This window comes from Paralichthys olivaceus, chromosome 20, assembly GCF_024713975.1.
Source record: "Paralichthys olivaceus isolate ysfri-2021 chromosome 20, ASM2471397v2, whole genome shotgun sequence".
Taxonomy (NCBI): domain Eukaryota; kingdom Metazoa; phylum Chordata; class Actinopteri; order Pleuronectiformes; family Paralichthyidae; genus Paralichthys; species Paralichthys olivaceus.
In genome coordinates, this window is record NC_091112.1 from 7,370,745 (window position 1) to 7,383,408 (window position 12,664).

The 12,664-nt window shown below is 39.8% G+C and overlaps 1 protein-coding gene across 5 annotated transcripts in view; it reads left to right on the top strand.

Annotated features, from left to right (window-relative positions):
- Positions 1–7,779: 7,779 nt before the first annotated feature.
- Positions 7,780–12,664, top strand: part of trps1 (trichorhinophalangeal syndrome I) — a 108,435-nt gene continuing 103,550 nt past the window's right edge. Inside the window, exon 1 of one of the 5 annotated variants that reach the window (XM_020102023.2) lies at positions 7,780–9,683. The gene's annotated coding sequence lies outside the window, so the exon portion shown is untranslated. The remainder of the gene's footprint in view (positions 9,684–12,664) is intronic. The other 4 variants (XM_020102024.2, XM_069516775.1, XM_020102025.2 and 1 more) reach the window with 4 other exon arrangements.

The following is a 12,664-nucleotide window of genomic DNA, read 5'->3' on the forward strand; positions in this document are numbered from 1 at the left end:
CAGCCTCCTCTCAGGTCGACAAAGGGCGGATTGTTTGATACTCAAGAGATACACTTTGGGTGGAGTATCACTTAAATGACATTGTGGGCTTGTCCATTCTGGAAGGGTGCCGTTCCAAGAGCTGCACCGCCCTACATTGTTGGTGTCCAACTCTCCTGGAATACAAAAGAAAATGAGTCATCTCGTTAAAGCGCATGATCTTGACAGCCTGTTTGGCGTGTGAATCCAAAATGAGCCTGAGGCCCATGACACAGACCCAGAGGGCACATCGTGTATTTGTATCTCATGAGCACCAAGGAGATATAAGTGTTTGAAATGTTTGTTTACTGTTGTAAACAATGACCCTTTAAGTGGATTTGAATGGAATCATCAGCTGGTGCAAGAAGTTTGAACTCATGTGTGGACTTACACTGCATTATACATTACAAATTAAGAAAGAAAAATAAATAGTTTCATAGAAAACATCCTTTTTTTATCATTAATATCAACACAGTAATTCATGATAATAATCACCTACAGTTCATGTGCTTCAAACCCACAGTTGATTTCCTTTTAAAAACCACAATGCAACTTTTTTACCGTAAAACAGCAGCTTCAAAATATGTTTGGAAGACGGTGCTGCTTTCATCCCCACTCATCAACCCAAAGACGTGTTAATGCTCCACACAACTTTAACCATTTCACCTATTTTACACCAAAATAAGCAGATTTATGCATTTCTTTAAAAAGGTGATTAATTCCATTCCCATTGCCAGTTGAGAAGTTTTCTCTTTCTGTTCTTTTCTCCCCTTTGATATCACCAACACATCAGAAGTGAGGAAACACACCACACAACAGAAGAAAGCACCTGCTCGTAACCCAGTCCCTCTTTCAATCTCAATTACGACTGAACAATTCAACATCGCTCGCATCTTGCATGATTTGAAGAAAAACTCTGTGGCCCATTGTTCCCAAGATGTTAGAAAGCAATATATATATTCACATTCAGGGTGTTTTGTTCTCCAGCACATTGAAGTTCATTGCACGTCATAACTTCGCACTGGAAAGGGTGCAGTGCCAGTGTCTGTACTGCCAAACTAATGAAGAAGAAATCAGCACGTACGCCCAGGTTTCATGTTTCCATCACTGCAGATCAGAGCCAGTGCTGATAAAAAACCTGTGGCTGCTACAGACTCATTTGACCCTGCTGACAGAAGCCAGATGTTAGCAGGTGTTGGAGCTTTTTATGACCAGTGGAAAAGGGGCTATAATATAATAACATAATAATTTCAAGAGAAATACTTAACTGCAGATCAGTTAAGAAGACGCCATCAAAGTCATTAAAAACCACCATTCATTTCCAACACACACTTGTGAGGTGCATTTGTTACAGCAGCAACTGCTCCTCTCAAGAAGCTGGGGATCATGGGTAATATTCACCGTTCAGTTGTGTGTCGGTTCAGTGAGCGAAGTCAAGAGACAGGCTTTGTTTTTTCTCGACATAAAAAACACTTAATCGCTCGGACGAGGAGCCCGACAGAATGAATCACCAGGTGTGGCTACAGAGGGCGCTGTTGCTCAGTAAAAGTTACACAGTGTTGCTTTAAATAATGAAACCCTCACATGTAAATGCTAACGACCCAACATTTCACCTGCCCTGGGTGGATTTCTCTGTCAGGGGACTGGTCTCACAATCAACCCCGTGATTTTGTCGGAGCTGCGTGGACGAATCGGCAGCTCGGCCACTTTCATTTCCACTGACCTCACAAACATAATTCAAACGCTTTTCCTCTCTGCTCGTCTCCACTGGAGAAGTTGCTCGTATGTGATGCTGCAAGAGGCTTTCAGTGAGGGCTGATATCACTCTGCAGCTCCGCATCCACCTTACAAACACTTCTGTGGGTGCAGGGAAACACTTTGTAACTGTACTATAAAGTATCATCCTCTAACAGTGCTGTAAGGGCTCTGTGGCTCATGTCCATGCACTCAAACTGACACGCATTGTCACGGACACACAATATGAATGACGGTAGTTAACGTTATAGCAGCAATTCCACAGGCCTCGGTGACAGAATGCAGAACGATAAGGTAACTCATTACAGGACTCCATTTCCAGACAAGTACCACTCTTACAGAATGATGCAACCGACACTATATCCCTCACACAGCCATCTCACTGAGTTCAGCTGTACGTGGCCCCATAGGCACAGAGCTGAACATGCTGCTGTAACACTGTAAAATCTCAAGCAATATGTCAGCTAGTGTGTGCGTTTATTTATTTACCAGGTTTATTTGAGTTAAAACTCTATTTTGTCAAAATGCTGACGGACAATGCGTGTTTAAAATATGCTTGAGGTCAGACTAACAGGGAAGTTATATAAAATAAACTCTGGGTAAGGTGAGGTGGGAAATGTGCAATTTGGGGTGGTGGATGAAATGAATATCCAACTTTCATTTTCATTGCAAACTGCATTAGAGACCGTTACATTTACACATGGCTTCCACACTACTGAGGAGTTTTTGAGCCCCTATAATGTAGAACTTTGGAAAAGCAGCGTTTTAGTCTGAAAACTCTGGGGCTGCTGCTGTTTCTTGTTTGAAGTATTTTCCGTAACTAAGCAACCAACTGCAGAGTGGACAATCTGCTTCCTGTTAAAAGCCAACACACACATGCCCAATGTCTGTGATGGTCATGTGATGTTTATTTTCGTATGTGAATGTAATTCCTTGAAATATTGTGCTGGTAATTGGATTTGTGTCTCAAACTTGCAGTGAATCTTCATATAACTTTAAGGCAGGTATCTTATCACCAGCCAACTTTACCTCAGTGTCAGCTCCCAGTAGATATCAAAAAAGGTTTTCACTGCAAGAAGACCATCCACTTTCCTCAGTGGAGAGACATTTTGTGATGCGCTCAACATGGTGACTTCAGGGATGAGATGATAAAACTGATCTGGATGTTTTGCAGAAGCAGTTCCAGCACATCACCTTTAGTAAAGGCTGATTCTACCGTAGCTCAGACTCACAGATGATGTAATGTCATCAGATGGCCTCATTTCCCTGAAGGCCAGTTGACATGAAAGAATAGAAATCCCCTTGCATCTTCAAAAGAGGAACAAAGATGACAAGTCTGATTCTGACACTGCTTGGTTGTAATCCTTCTTATGTTGCCGACTTTATGGCAAATTCAGCCATAAAAGATTTGAGGTTTTCGTCCACTGACTTATTTCATCACTGCAACACTCTGTGTCTTTCTTTTCAGCGGTGATGAGGCACAATTACATAGAAATTGCAACCGTGGGTTTTTGGCTCATTCCTTCCATTGATTGTGATGGCTGTGGTCATGGTCCTGGCTACGATCTCTTGGCAGGACCACCTCAGGGAATAGTCATCTCTTTTTTTTTTTTTCGGCATAAACTCCATGGCCTCTGGGTCCAGCCCAGCTTGCAGATAAAGCACTTGGCAAGAAGTGAACATGAAAGTGAGTCTTGCCTTGGGAAAGCTCGGTTAAAGTTGCAATCTGGCTGGTCGTCGCTTTGGCTGATAGCTGGACTGCAGTTCCTCAATTTCTCACTGCAGTGAAGGAACTTTATGACGAGTGTAATGAAGTTTTTCCATCTTAAAACTCAGTCTCGGGGAACTCCTAATTGATTTTTACAGGAATTATTATTTCACATATTCAGTATTTTAATAAACAGGGAGAAGCAGAGGGATGGGAGATTATCCCAATAGTTCAAACAAGAAATATTGATGCTGTTGTGTATCATTTCTTTGATTTTAATTATTTTTAACAACACTCACATTTTATTTTAATGTTGACCTATGCAGCTTATCGTTTCCTTTGCCAATTTTATAGATCAATATGTTAGAATAAGCCAGTAATGTACAACTTGTACAAATTTTGCATTTCATTCCAGAGGGGAAACTGAGGGTCACTGATCTGAATACATAACGTTACTTTGAAAACATTTCTTTGGCAAACAGAAACATGAGCTGGTTTCATGTTTGACAAAAAACAATGAATCTAATGTGGAAACTATATAAAAAACTAAAGCGTGGGACGTCCTGGTGACTCAATGGGCAAAGGTAGAAGCCATGTAAAAGCAGCGTCCAAATGTTGGGTCCAACATTGCATCTTTGTTAAACTCAGGCTTTCCTGAAGCTGAACCTTGAGATGTGTAAAACAAAAAGACATTTTCTGAAACAAAAATGGACGAAGCTGCACTGAAACACGCTGTTAATCAGCAAATGAAGTAAATACGTGCAAGTGACCGTCCACAAAGCAGCCATTTGACTGACCCGCTGGAACGGCAAGTAAGTTAACAAATGTAAGAAGCTAAGCACAGCAAAGTATAATTAATTTTGTTCATTGTTCATTTATTATAACTAAGTATTTAACAACGCAATTTAACAACTCTTCTATGGTTTTTATTGTGTTATTGTTTTAGTGGATGTGCTCATGTCTGTATCTTGGTTTAAGCAATGTTCTGTAAAGAACATATAAAATGCCTGAGAGATGTGTATCATTTATTATAGAGAAGGTTATTAAAGACTGATTCTTTTCTGTGTGGTATCTAATTGTGTGTCTATTTGCAGTTCAGTCATTTGTCTTTCACTCTCTCTGCATTTAAATTATTCAGATTTATAATAGTTTTATATCTTTTCCATCAAAACATGCAGCAGTATTAAATATTGAATTTCAGAACTTAAAATCTGTCAATGTTTTAGTTTTGTTTCGATGTTATTGGTCTTCTTCTGCCAAACATTATCACAAAATATAATGCACCTATTGTGTTTGGCTTTTGGTTGAGATTTGTATGTATTATTTAAAGTTGTCTGGGCAGTAAACCCTGTTTTTTTTAATGGTTTGATGTTTATTTTAAGACAGCAAAGGTGAGAGCTACATCTTTGATTCTGTTTTATATTTTTTGTATCAACAGTTTTCTCCTCGTTATTCACTTTGGATGTGTGAAGGTTTGTGTACAAACTCAAGAAACAAAAAGGATTTAATACTTATATTTTGTAGGAAATGCAGTTCTCTCTATATGCTGACTCAAACGCCCTTGTTCTCACAGGTATTATGCATATTGCTGAATACCGGGATATGGTTTGTTGTTATGTATGTACACACTTGTTCATCGCCCTCTTTGTATACTTTGATTAAGGTCAGCTGCATCCACACTTGGCAGAAAGGATGAAAAACTTGCTGCAGCTGGGACGTGAGGCTGCAGAGGTCCCCTTCTATTTCTTCTTCAGACATCGGAGTCCTTGTTGACCTTGTTATTAGAAAATAAAATATATGCAGTACTTTTTTCTCGTACTTTTTTCATCTGCCATCTGAGCTTGAAGGAGCTGTCCATGTATTTTTGCATGCTTTACTTCATTTACCACAAATCATGCACGACTATTAGGAACTTTAGTACTTTTCCACACCATCTTTATTGTTTCTGTGGTCAAGTGTCGACCCTCTGCGAGCCAGTCCTCAACCACCACCCCAGTATTAGAGAGGAGTTATTACTCCCACACTCGAAAAACCCACCAGCCTGCTGTTTGCTTCTCTCTCTGCCATGCATCTGTCATAAATTTCATTTGTAATATTGTGTTTTTGCAGGACAAACATTTGTGGGAAACATTGCACACTACAATAATAAAATGCTTCTTCCTTCATGTATTGACTGATCTGAAATTGAGGTTTGCATCTGTTCTCATAGCACTACTATTTCAATTTACTCATTTAGGAGAAATGACGTAAATAATTTTTTTTAAATTACCTGCATTATAAAATATAGATTGACTATAAAATGGTGATTTTACAACCTATGCAATTCATTTTCCAACTTTAACCATTCCAGGACAGAGCTGTGGAGGGTGTTGCCATATAATAATAACTTTATTTGTATAGCACTTGTCTAAACAAGGTTACAACATGTTTCACAAAATCCAAGGCAAAATATAAAGGAATGAAAATAAAAGGTATTCAATTCAGTTCAATTTTAAGCTCCAAAACACAACATATTGAGGTTGAGACCTAAACAGTTATAGAGAAACACAGTGTGTATATATTCAAACACATGGAGAAAATATGCACACATTGAAAAAAGATATATATATATCTATAGATACTTCTGAAAAGGATAGAGATTTTACTTTACTGAAAAAAACATTGAAAACGAACACCTAAAAACAAAAAGAAAACTTTGTTGAATCAACACAAACGAGACAGACAGTGTTTGTAACAGTCAGTAGACGTGTCATCTCAAGGACAATTGTTTCACTGTGTGGAATATAACCTTATAAGCTGCATGTTTTCCTCACCGACAGGACAATATTAATCATAAATAACAGAATGAAACTATGGGACCAGCACACAATCTTTTTCTTGGGGAAAGAATTGAAGATTTTAAATAATAATAAGGTAAAGGCGACGGAATGGGGAAAAGAAATCAATGGGAGGTTTATATACAAGACATGCAGCAGGTGGCAGGTGCATTATTTCCTCAATGTGACTCTTTCTCTGTAGTCCGTCCAAAGCCTGCACCACTCAGGATGGGGTGGATCCAGCAGTGTGTATGCCTGGAGGCTGCAAGATTGCCTTTGTTAGCAAAAAACATTCTTACCTTTGGCTTTTGAAGGGCAGTGTTTGAAAAAGAGACTAAAAAGTTCACAGTCCCTTCCGCCCCATGGGGCAGCGGGGGAAAGGACTGCGAAGGAGAAGGTGAAAGACTTAGCCGGAGCCTGGTTTTCATACAAGGGTGTATTTATTATTCATATCACCCCGATCCCCACAACATTCTGTAAACTATTCTTTTTGCATTATGGCAACAATAAAACAGTTGAAGGCCTGACTGAATATGCACACATAGAAATTAATCTTGTCTTTATGTTGCATGGTTTCCATTTCACCACCCACGCACAACATCTGCATACACTCATAACCCTGTAGAGTGTCCTAAATAAAATCTTCCATTAAATGAGATAATATTTGACCAGATGTTCTGCAGTTTGTAGAAACAGTTGATAATATCAAATTAGGAGTTATTCAATAGCTGACAGGTGGAAGTGATGTTGACTTAGTCGTTAAATCACCCAAATAGATATGTTAGCTTCTCATGACAAGGGTAAATTCATTCAACCATTGATTTACCCTGTGGATAACTGGGTAGTGATATGAGTTATTAATATGTATGGGCCTCTGATTTGATTGAACTTATTGTCAGATTATAATATTATTTTACAATTTATATTTCCTGAGGTTTTTACGACAGACATGAGGGCTCAGCTTAAGTTTCCAATGTATTTTGAGGCAGTGAAAGATTGATTCACATTTCAAATACTGTTTCCAGAAATGAACGTCAGAGAGTGTCCATAAAATTGAACATTCTCTGGAATTATTGCCAAAAACGTCTACTGTGATAACAGGGCGTGTGTCACCTTAGTGGTCACTGTTTCTGCATTTGCATCTCCGGAGTTCAGAGCAAATAGAGGATTACAGTGTGTGTCACTTTAAGAGTCAGAGTTCTCGACTGTAATGTATTTGATTAATTTTAGCGGGCCCGTGCACAGCTGGTATTAACATTTGGTTCTTATGATCAAATCACAAGTGGACAGCTCTAGATACAGGTGTGAACGCACACCTCTAAACCGCAGCAGTTTCATTATGAATCGAACAGATTTCTTTTTAGCTCAAATGTCCGCTGTTGTCCTCCTAATGTCCGCTGTTGTTACTGCTGCAGTAACTGCAGCAGTAACTGCAGCTATTGCGAGTTCTGTCAACAATCAGGAGTTCTCGTGAGGCTAGATCAGCTTTAACTAGAAGCAGGATATCGGAGCACATTATGGCTAAAAACATGGTGTAAATGACGCTGTACGAGTCAAATTTGAATGTTGCTTTGAATTACTGACACTTGGATGACACAGTAGGGAGGCATGTTATGTTTTTTTATTACGTTTGAAGAATCATTCCCCATTTACATCAATTGGATTGGATTTGGCTGCAACGCTATTTACCCCTGAAACTCCAAAAGTGTTTTGTGGACTCAAACACTTCCCCTCCATCAGCATAGTGGTGAGTTAATGAGTGAATTTTCATTTTTGGGTGAACTATCCCTTTAAGAGACACTCTTTTTAATGTTGTGTATTTTGTTTTCATAGGATGACAGTGTATCACTTTATGAGTCAGAGTTTCTGACTGCAGTGTCTTTGATTTCTTCATTATTATCTGTGTAAAAAAATAAGTGTGATGCCAGTGTGTGTAACTTCGAGACACTTTGATATGAAAGTATCGTTGATTTTGTTTATACATAAATAAAAGTATATCGTGTGTAACTTTGAGACACTTTTATATGTATAGTTGATTTTGTTTATACATAAATAAGAGTAGATCGTTTGTAACTTTGAGACACTTTTATATGAAAGTATCGTTGATTTTGTTTATAAAAAATAAAAGTAGATCGTTTGTAACTTTGAGACACTTTTATATGTATCGTTGATTTTGTTTATACATAAATAAAAGTAGAGTGTGTGTAACTTTGAGACACTCTTATATGAAAGTATGGTTGATTTTGTTTATGTATAAATAAGATGACAGTGTGTGTCACTTTAAGAGCCAGAGTTCCTGACTGTCTTTGATTTTACTGTCGTCTGTGTAAATGAGTGCGATGACGGTGTGTGTGTCACTTTAAGACCGAGGCTTCTTGATATTAATAGAGCTGCTGTGTCTTCCTCCTGTGACGTCATGGCCACAGGCAGAGAGGTGCTGTCACAGCAGAGCGATCACTCTCCTCTGATCCACAACAAAATCCTGAAAACCCATCAGAACCCCACCAGCTGCTCTCCTCTGCTCTGCTTCTCTGTGACCCAACAAAAAAAAACTATGAAAACTACATGAACGTCGGAATATTGCGACAGCACTGAACAAAATTAGCCTCCAACTCTCCCTCAGACCAAAGAGAGAAAAAAAAAAAAAACCAAGAGACAAGCCACAGTCACACCGTCCGACATCATCAACAACAAACAAAAAAAAAAGCCCTGAAAGAGACGAAGCAGCCAAGCAGAGCAGCCTCCATCTTAACAGGCTGCAGACACACAGAGAAAAGAGGCTAATGCTTATTTTTGATCAACAGGTAAGCTGCTCCACGACAGCGCCGCTAGCAACATTAGCTGCTCGCTGCTAGCTGCTGCTGCAGTCACAGTGCGCGGAAGGAAGAAAACAAAGCGGCGGCGGCGGCGATGCTCGGTGCGTAGACGCCGAGGGGAAACGCGTGGTGTGCGGGGAAGATGAGGGTCTGTCCTCGGGAAGGGGACGCTAAGCCCGGAGATGTGTTTGCTAACAGAGGTGAGGGGAGGGGGGCAACAATATCAACAGCGTTAGCCGTTACTAGTTTTTACGACGGGCAGCAGCCGCTTTGCGTCTTATGTAACTAACGGCCTGAGCAGAGTCGGTCAGGAAGAGAAAAAAAGAGGGATCTGGGGTGAATGAGAGAGAGAGAGAGAGAGAGAAGGAGGAGGAGGAAGAGAAAAAAAAGAGCAGCACCGCTTTGCTTTGAATTCACATGGCACATTTACATTTAGGTTCGCACACACACACACACACAGACGCTACACAAATACAAATTGAAAGGGGGCTACCGGGGGGACGGCTTTGATTTAAAGGCTGAGTTTGGAGGCGGCAGCGAGGGGACGCGGAGTGACTTAGTCGCCTCAAAGTAGGTTTTGTGTTTTACTCCTTTTTCCTACAAGTTGTCTCTTCTGTACTATTTTCTCCTCCTTCAGCGGCATCCCGAGCCCGTGGAAGCCGGCGGTGACTTTGTGTGTGTCTGTCGCCCGGTAGCTTCTCCCCACAACTACTCCAACTCACTTTTACTGTGTCATTTTCATTGATAACTTATTTTTTTTAAATCTGACGCCGCACACTCAAGTTCAGATTTGCTGCTGCCGCACGTCGCAGTAACTGAGGTTTGCGCTTTAAAGCTGAACTCGTTTTACTTTTGGATGCTCGTAGTTTGTTTGGGGTGCAAGTGGGGAAGTGGTGATCAAAGGCAATTGTGTTTATTAGGTGCTTAAGAGCAGATATGGCGCTGTTTCTTGCACCTCTCTCATTGTTTGGAGCGCATGGTGGATGTGGATTGTCGTAAAAGACCCCCCCTCCTCCCCAAAAAACATCCTCTCCTATCTGCTTCAAAGCAAAACAAGCACGCACTAGCTTCAACATTTATTTATTTGTTTGTTGTTATTGTTGAACTTTTTTTCATGAGTGATGCCGGGAAGCCTGAGTTGCCATTTCCACTCCACTTTGAAAAAGTTTCTCCCCCCCCCTCACCCAGCTCCCCTCTTCTTTCCTCCTGTCGTAAGAAACTGTGATGTTCCTTTGAGATAAGGGAGCCGGGTAGGCATGACAACTCAGAGGGGAGAGCAGAGTATGTGAAGCCAGTACAATGAGGCACACACTGCGAGGAAGCTTTTTACATAGTCCTTCACAGTTCTCCAACTCTGGTCCCCCCCACAAAACAGAGAAAACTGCGAAACTACTGAGTGTGTGTGGAGCGACTTTTATTCAGCAGATAACCTCCGTTTAAAAAAAAAAAAAAAAACAGGTCTTAACTGTGACTCCCCCAAACACTTGTTAACAGCTGTTTCAAAAAAGCTGACACTTCTCTATTTTACTATTTAATTTAGTCATAAGGAAACAAGTTTGTGTAGTTGTGAAATAGTTGCTGGCTATTCCTGCTTTTAAATATAAAGTATATCAGCTTCAAGTTTCACGGCGACTCACTGATGAGCAGAAATCACTGTGCGAGAAATCACTGTACAAACAACGTTGCACAGACTTAAAAAAAAAAAGTGAAACCAAGTTTACTATCTTTGCCTTCCAGTATTTTGTTAAAAAGTTTTCCCTCTGAAAAATCTTAGTTTTTTCCAACTTTTCCATGTTTTTCCACAGCAGCAGAGAACAAGTATATGTGTGTGTAACTATAGGGATCACTTGAGTAAAGACACAAATGCAGAAAAAGATTCACAAGACTTTTTAAGTTAAGTTTGAAGTTTTTAAAGTCAGCATTCTGTGGCTCTAATCTTACTCTGAAGCTGTAAATGCTTTAAATGAGTATTTTCAAAGCACATGACTTATGTGAATTTTACTTAAGGACGGAAAGGATTGTAAGCCGCTTGTCTTCTGTGAGATTTATGATGATGACACATTGTTGTTGTTATTACGCATTACTTATTACGAAAAATTCCTATTGATATTACTTTTTAATTAATTTGTAATCTGATATGATGATGCAGACTTGGTAGTTTGATAATGATCACAGCACCTCAAGGTCAGGATCAAGTGCTTTTTGACAGACATCTACTTTTGATACAGTTGGAAATAGTTTTACGTGCTATTTTGCTGCTGAGTTGTGTGTTCATGTTTTCGTAAGATACAACACACTCCAGCCTGCATATTGCTGCTCTTAGTTGTATGTCCTGATAACATATTCTTATTTCTGAAAAGATCCACACATGCAATATCACAGTGTTTAACTTTTATAAACTTCAAACAAGTTTTTATAAAATTTGGTAAGAAAACTATCTATCAATGTAACAGTGCAGCTCTATAACCTTTTAAAATTTTTTCCTCTTTCCAGACACTGGATATTATTGTATCTTACGGCCTTGTTCGCTGCTCCTATTAAACGTCAAAACAGTTGACGACTTCCTAAAGAGAACCTCTGCTTGTAAAAGTCTTTCCTGAACGTGTGTGAGACAGAGTGGGAGAGAGCACAGCACTTTTTCCTGTGTGCGTCTGCGTCTGTACAAGCGGCGGAGGCAGCCATGGCTTACTCATATGGCTGCAATATGTGAAGCCTCTGCGGTGGAACTGGGAAGAGAGAAAGTTTTGGGGGGAGAGAGAGGGAGAGAACACATGGAGAGAGGGAAGTCAGAAACGTCCTGTTCAACTAGCTGGAATGTATCTCCTGAGTTTTATTGATGGTTTGATGTTCTGTAAGACATGAGGAACAACTGTAGTGATTTTGTGGGCTGCCATGCATTTGTCTTTGGTCGTTTCATAGTAGTGCTGCGTTACCAGAGGAGGGAAAAAAAGGGCCTGTGTGAGATGGAGTGTAAAAGGAGACTTCAGCCCAATTCAAGCCACTTTTTTGGGGTAGAATTCTAGTGATTTCATTGGTACAGGCGCACTTGATTTTGCTGCCTTTGAAATGAAGTAGGCATGGAAATATTTGTTGTACACAATCATTTCTTAAAGCCGTTAACTGTAGTTATCAAAGTTGAAATCAGCTTTTTACGTTAAAATTGGGGGGGGGGGTACAACAAGACAGGAATATTTAAACATTACATCAAGACATTTTTACAAGTAGTTGTTCAAGACCAGAGGAAGTTGTAGAAACCCAATTGGGACTGTGAATATTACACTGTACGGTGAACAATCTCACATACGCAAGATAAGACCATATTTATCAACTGGAAAGCCTTTATAGTATTGATTGAAGTTTGGAAAACTTTTGCAACTGTTCTTCCAGTACGTGACTTAATCTGCTTTACATTACCAGCTTTAATAGTAAAGTGAATAATTCCAGCAGTAACTTCTGCTTATTTGCTGCCGTTCCTCCACTGACATGCGTCCTCTCCATGCTTTGTTCCATTTCATTGTGTTAAATTATACGACGCAGCTAACATAAGGGCT